Source organism: Aptenodytes forsteri, unplaced genomic scaffold (assembly GCF_000699145.1).
Source record: "Aptenodytes forsteri isolate BGI_AS27 unplaced genomic scaffold, ASM69914v1 Scaffold193, whole genome shotgun sequence".
NCBI classification, from domain to species: Eukaryota; Metazoa; Chordata; class Aves; order Sphenisciformes; family Spheniscidae; genus Aptenodytes; species Aptenodytes forsteri.
Window position 1 is genome coordinate 16883555 of NW_008795405.1, and position 7571 is coordinate 16891125.

Consider the following 7571-nt stretch of genomic DNA (forward strand, 5'->3'; position numbering starts at 1 on the left):
CTGTGTGGTGTTTAGCTGCCTGCCGGGTTAAACCACAACACACAGGAACTGATGGAGAAGATGTAGCCAGTAGATGCACTTGATTTATAAAAGAGCATCCTTGCAGCTCTGAGCCCTTGAATATTGCAGCTGCCTTGTGAATACGATTTTTCAAGCCCTGACTGCCCGTGAGAGGCCAGGATGTGACTGCTGTGACCGCTGGGCCGGGTGTTATCCAAGAGGAGGACCTCAGCGCAGGTCTCTCCGGGGTCAGGAGCGGCGGGCCTGTCGTTTCCCAGCCGTGGGGACTGCACAGCAGCGCTTCCCGCCCTTCAGCTACCGCCGGCTGCAGCCTGCGTTGCACTGCAGAGAGGAACAGGCAATCATTACTGCATGTCTGTGTCCATAAAACGGCTTGTAAATCACCCCAGCAGCAGCCCGGGGAGGGGACAGGAGCTTGTGATAGTATTTATCCATCATTTCCAGACAGAACCCTCTTTCCAAAGGGCCATTTTCCCCACTCTTAAATCCAAATCCAGTGGCCTTTACATTGGCTTGCTCAGTGCAAGCCTAGGTAGAGCACAATATTCACGCTGTGCCGGCTGATTCCGCCTGTCTGCTGCAGACCCTGCTAGCCGCAGCAGGAAACCGTGACCATGCCCTCTAACCATGATGAGTATCGTAACCGCAGTCCTGCGTTGTAACCGCAGCAGGAGCAGAAACCGTGTCGGCAAGGCTTCTGGCCGCCTTCCGCCTGTCAGATGTTAGGTCTTTCCAGGATGTTTCTCCCTCTGTAATGGTTATTGAATAAGATGAATGAATTGGGCAATAAGATGCCACGTTGCTGCCTGTGACTGGGCTTCTCCAGCCTGACTAACTGCAAATGCTCTCCTAAGTCAGTGGCCTGTGAGTCCCTGGGGAATTAGTCAGAGTTTCCAGCACTCAGCATCGCTGCAGACGAAGCCACGGTGCCACTCCTGGTTTCGCGCAAGCCGACATGTGAGCACAAGCCTGGGCGTGGGGACGAGCAGGGCATCCAGCTCGCAGCCACTGGCTCTTCTAAGGAGCTCTGAATTTATAGATTGAACAGTCCAGCTTTGCAGCTTGCCACCAAAGATGTAGGCTGACATAGTTTACGTTTCCCACCTCCCCCTTGCAAATTATTAATAAAAAGTAAGTATAAAAAGGAAGGAAAGGTAACTTTTGTGCTGCATCACAAGATCGCCGTAACACCAAGGCCATGCCATTTTGCCTTTCGGCTCAGAAGCCTTCCTCCAGCCAGATCCCAGGCTCCATCTTGAAATCGTGCACCCTGCTGTGTCCCCCCTCGGCCACTTTGCTTCCCCGTGTAGGCAATATTGATGTCTGATTTTTGGTCTTCTGCTGTTTGTGGTTATGCTTCTGCCTGCCCCCTCAGCAGCTGCTAGAAAGCCCTCCCCAAATCCGGCTGCCGACTGCAGCAGTCTCTCTTAAGTCATCTCCGAAATTTTCTAACAGAGGTTTTGTGGTGAACCAGGACAAGTGGAGAGGAGTTTAACCACAGGCAGCAAAGGGGATGGGTTTGCTGCTGCCCTCTGCTTTGAGGCCGTATCGAAGTCTCCTGTCCCATCCTTTGGCATGAAGACCCTGGGGGAGGAGGGGACCGTCCCTGGGGGTGTGTTTGCACAGCATCTCACCCTGCATGACCCACCAAGGAGCCCAAAAAGGCGCAGCAAGGGTGGGTGGCATGCACACCCAGCAGGTTCAGAGGGACCACCAAGGGGGGTTCAGCACAGAGGTCTGGGCACAACTGTCGACAAAGTCCCACAGCTGCGGGGCGAGGAAAGCGCGTGCTTGTGTCTCCCCTACGTAGCTGCTGGTTGCCTCTCCTGGGCACAGGCTAGAGAGGACTTTGTTTGGTCATTTTGTGTAACATTAAGTTGAAAAATAAATAGAAAAAAAAAATAAAATAACCTGCCTTTGAAACAGGATCAGTGCTACAGTGGTGAATAAAAGTAAGGAATCGTCCCTGCTTGGGCCTCTAGGCACCTGGTGAGGAATGAGTAAACTCTTACCGCCCAAATGAGAAGTGAATAAACTCCATTTACTTGCCTTCACCTTTGACTTTAATGTGCAGAATCAAAATATCCAGTCTTCCCGCACTGATGGTGTGACGGGTGCGCTCAACCCCTGACCAGACTGGCGTGGTTTGGTGCAGGCTCTGGAAGAGGTAAAGGCCTGAGCCGTAGTCAGGCCATGAACTCCCCTAGTTTCAATCTGTTCTCTGAAACCCACAAAGGAGCAGAGTGGCACAGTGAGCATCGATGCAAATGAGCTTGGAACACCGATCATGCGATTAACGCATGAATAGTGGGTGGCTTTTCCAAGACTCATTTGCCAAGGAACAAAGAAAGTTGTGAGTACAAGGAGTCTCATCCATACCTTTCCATCGCATGTAATTTAACTACGAGCCAACCACTTTATCCCATAAATATGACAGCCTAGGTGAGCCTTTTTTGAGCTCTCCCTGCTAGGCAGCAGCATGGCTGCATGGCGGTGATCTCCCCTTGAGCTGGGACACCTCTCAAGGTTGCTCCTCGAGGCAGAGAGACCTTTTTACCAACGGCAGATCTTTGGTAAGTGACCGATACAGTGCGTAGCCTTGTAGTATGGTAACTTTGATTTTGTCTTGGTAATTTTGATTGCATGCTGAATTGATGCTAATGAAACATTACATAAATTTTGCATATGTAATCCCTTAGACATAAACCATTGACCAAGTCTAAGGCTAGGTTTGGACCTAGCCACACCTAGGCTCCTCTCTGAGGAGGAGTTTAGAAAGCAAGGGGGTCCACTCTGAACCTCATGACTCAACGGGAGGATCCTCCTTACCCTTTGGCATCCATGGTCTCTCTGTGAATCATTCTAACTTGAGTGTAACTCAATTTTCCTTTTTATGTTTCTTCCATGCAGTAATTAATAAGGTGAACATTGCCATCAAACTCATTGAACCTTGGTAAACCACTGTTAAACTTTGTTAAATCCCATCGAATTTATTGAACCCTGTCAAATTGTTATTCTACCTGAATAAAACATGTTGCTGCTTCTCTCTTTTGAGGGAGGTGCATTCCACTCATTCTGTGACAGATGGAAACAGCACAAAGATGCCAAGGCTTCTTTGGGACCCTTATGGTGCTGTGATCTCCCCTCCTTCCCCTGCTCTCTGCCCCTTTATCCGCCGATCAAACATCTGAATTCAAAGAGGCTGATCCTGGGGTAAGCACTATGTCGTCACTCATTTCTATTATACATCAAGAGAATATCTGGTCCTCTGAAATAAAAATGGATCCAACAGCAAAGGAATCAAAAGGCAGAGCCCAGCTCTAGCCGCGGCCTTTCTCCAACTGGGAGACCCACACCCAGCCCCTCACTGCTGCTCCTGGGCAATAAATAATTCCTGCTGAAGACAAAGGAGACAGGGAGAAGCAGACGGAGAGCACATGCTGCTTCGTTTAGCAGCAGATTCCCAACTTGAAATGCACCGAGCGGCCAAGACACTGGCCAGCATTTATCCCTCTGATAAAAGAATGTGTTGGGGAGTGGATTGCAGACTGCCAGGATGGAGACGGCAGCGATGTGAGTGGCTACTCTCTCTGGCAAACGCTGGCAAACGAATGTCACACGCCTTCCCCTGTGCCCGAGCTGCACGGGGCTCTGCGATAGGGGTTCGTCAGCAGCAGGAGTGAGGGCAAGGAAAGGGGTTTGCCAGCTGCTGGCCTTGCAAGGGGCTGTGCCTCAGTGCATTCACTCTGGCAAGGGTCAAACCTGGTGTCTGCAGACTGCTGTGGGAATCTGGCGGCTGGACTCAGTGGGAGCCAAGCTGATGCTTTAAGCTAGTAGCCTGGGTCCCCCTGACATGGCCAGCTCTGAGCTGGAGCCTGTGCCATCACCACTGAAAACAAGCCCCACACTGATGGCAGTGACAGCCGGAGCATGCTCCTCTTTCCCATCTCATGATGGCATCTCATGAGAGATGAGAGGCATCCCATCTCTGCTTAAAGAGGAAAGAGTTTGCACTCTCACAGCAGTGGCTGGTCAGTGGGAAGTGTCTGGTGCTGTGCTGCCTGAGGTCAGCTCTCTGCTGGTGGTGCTGGTGTGGCTTTGGAAGGATCTGTTGGAGAAAAGGGCTAGCACCAAGCAAGGAAAAAAAAGGCTGAGTCTTTCTGTTTACCTCTCTTATCTTCTGCACTTCTTCAGGCTTTGATTGTTCATTAGCATGGCTGGAAAGGCATATTTATCCTGCCTTCAGCCTGGCACCTTGCATCTTGTCTCCCTTCAACTGGCAGGGAAGGACCCCAAAGCTGGGTGTGAGGTGTCTTGCTAAAAGATGGCAGCTTTCTGTCAAAAGGGAGCATGGGGGTCAAGAGGAAAGAAAGGCAGAAGAGAGTCTAAGAACAGGAAGATAGAAACCCAGAAACAGGAGAGAGAGAGGACTGCCAGAAGAAAAAGAAGGAGGAGGAAAAGGAGGAGTTGTGTGAACAGACAAAACAAAGAAAGACTGAAGGAAGAGGCCTGCAGCAGATAGATCTTTATATTGCTTTGACTTCCAAAGATTTCAGGCCATCTTCCTACTGACTCACAGTGCTGGACATGCTTTAAATAACTGCCTGACCTTCCTCCTTTGCCCTCTTACTTGTCTTCTGCCGCAGCCGGCTGCTCTTCTTGCCCATAATGCATAGGGCCCTCGGGGCCATGGGTGGCTCTTGCCAGCAAGGTTGGCCTCGCAGGGCGGCGGAGTGTCTGGGGGCTGCAGAAACGAAACACGTCATCCTCATTGGAGTGATGGTGAGCCGGGGAGATGCTTCTTGCCTGTGCTCTGCCCCGTGCAGACCCTGCTTGCTCAGGCCCAGCTAGCTCATCCACCTCTTGCTCCGGGCATGCGGCTCAGCTCACTCCCATCGCCCTTTCCCCTTTCTCTTCTCCCAAAGGCTATGGGGTCTCCTGCCCCCTCTGCTTTTGCTCTTTTTCAGGCAAGTCTTAAGGCAATCAGCCGCTCCTTTCACAGCCCAGCTCAGCTCTTCTGTCTTGCTCTCCGTTTTGTTGCAGGCTACTTCTTTCAGACCCTGGCAATGCCGCTTCACTAAATAATGTATACGGTGGGAATAGCCACATTGGCTTTCTGGTCCTCATGCATATGTACCTTTGTATGCAAATACCAGCTTGTGCTGTGGGAAGACATCATAGGGTCCATCGGGTGGACATCCCATAAGCTGCCCAGCACTCTACCCTGTATTTTAATAAAATTTTGTGTCAGTTTTTGGCTGGTCCCACAGGGTACACAAGACTGTAAAGGCACATAAAGCCCTTGACATCTATTACATGGGCTTAGAAATTTGGGTTAGGGCTAGGCGTCTCTGCACCACCTTGTACAGGGTTGGTCTGTGGTCTCTAGCACAGCTGGGCCTGAAAGTGCAAAGCTGAGGGCACCTGGACTTAGAGGGGACAAGGTGTCCCCAGGCATGCTGAGCTGGGTGGGGGCAGCAACTTCGCAAGCTCTCCTGCTGAGCCACCGATGTTTGTCTGCTGACATTTTCTGCACGAGGACTTTGTTTCCCCCCTGCGAGCTCTCACCAGAGGAAATCCTGCCTCTCACTGAATGCCTGGCATGCTGGAGCAGAACCGGTCTGGGGCTTCCTCCGGCGTCTTTTCAAAGGTTAATGAGTGAGGTCAACTCAAAGGCATTTCTGACAGCTCATGTGCAGTTGATATTGCTGAGATCTGGATGACCAGGCTGAAGAGACACCAAACCAGTCAAAGCAAAAACGATTTCCTCTGTCAGCTATGAACTATCTTGCTATCTAATAGCCAAGTTCCATCTTGATGGGGAAACCCACCAGTCTGAATGATACCATTTGGAAATAGCCTTGCTTTGTTTTCCAAAGACTTCAGACATTTCTAACACACGCAATCCTTGCTAAATTTTCCAAGCAAGTGACATGTAAACAGTGATTCTTTCAGAGAAAGAACGTGTGTTTTCCACTTCACTTACACCCTTTGTACCATGAGGCAAAGGAGCTCTTGGATGGATCTGGGGCATGGAAGACCCAGCTGCGGCAGGGCAGGCTCCTCCCTGCTAAAGGCACCAGGGGGCCCAAAGAAACCTACCTGGTGAGAAGGGCAAGGCAGAAGCATCACCAAATGGTATCGTTCTCCATAAATTTTCAGTACTCACTGATTTATGTTTCTGAATAAAGCACATCAAGCATACTGGATGGCTCAGTGGCTGTTCTACACCAAAACGCTTTCTAGCTCCTTTTTCACATACTGTCACTAAGTCTTATGGAGTATCTCACAAGTGGAAAATGAGGTGGAATTGAAATAAATTGTCCTGGAGGCAGCTGCAGGCTCATGGGTGTTTAATGTGTAAAAGTCCAGCAAGCATCACTTCACTCACAAGATATCCATTTGTCAAAGGTTTATTTTACAAGCTCTATATGCTGCTGTTATTATTTGTGTTGTGATCAGGCCTTAGATTCACACAGAAAATAGGACCGCTTTGAATCTGACACCTTACCACAAGAGAATAAGAAATTGTCCTGCACTCAGCAGCTTAAGTTTGAAATATAGAGGACAGATGAAGGAGGGAAAGAAAGGCACGGGAAGGTTCAGTTACCTACCTGAGTTCATGCAGCAAAGCAGCAGACCCTAATTCACAGCCCCACAGCTGCAGGCACGTCCTAAGCCTCACGCCAGCTCCGTGTACCCCAGTGCAGCTTTCTGTGGCATGGCTTGTCACTCTTCGTTTGCGTCTCAGAATGAGTTATGGCTGGAATAAAGGATACAGCTGGGACTGAAACATAAGAGGGGTAAGAATAAAAGGAAGGGGTGAAGGAGGATAAGCACATTTTCAGGTGATTTGGGGTCACAGGGATGGAAGGGAGGGATCAGGCGACAGAGGCAGACAGCAGTGCTGACAGTGCCCTGGCAGACAACAGCATAGAAGGTGCCGAGAGAGAAGGAAGGGGGATGAAAGGGCTGCCAAGCAGGTGCAGGGCCACAGCTAGTGAAAAAGGAGGTGAGAGCCGGGGTAAAGTGGGTCAAGAAGGGGCAGAGGAGCTGGCAGACAGGCTGGGAATGAGGAGGAAGGCGACAGCTCTCTGAAAGCGCTGCAAGCTGAAGACTTAGATGAAGATTTAAGCCCGGTTGTGGGGTAGATGGAGGATGCTACAGAGACAAGCAAGCCCAACCCCATGGGACAGAGGGAAGCAGCAGGGGAAGGAAATGCAGCGACACTGCCAGGGACACAGCTACTGCAGACGTTAGCTTGAGGGAGTGCAGGAAAGGGCAGAGGAGTGACAACTATATGGACGGTCTTTTTGCTTACAAGAAAGCACATCTGTCCCTAAAACCGGTAGTAAGGCATGAAAGCAAGAGCATTAAATGAGCAACTCCCCATTGCTGGGGGCATGAGCATAGCTGTGAAGCCGAACACACCCTGCAAAACTCAAATTACTGTATTTTACCCTGCAACCAGAACGATGCACCTGGCCGGGCACCGCAGCCCAAACTGCGGTTTCATTTCCTACCCACCCCCGGAGCTCCCTGGGCTGAAG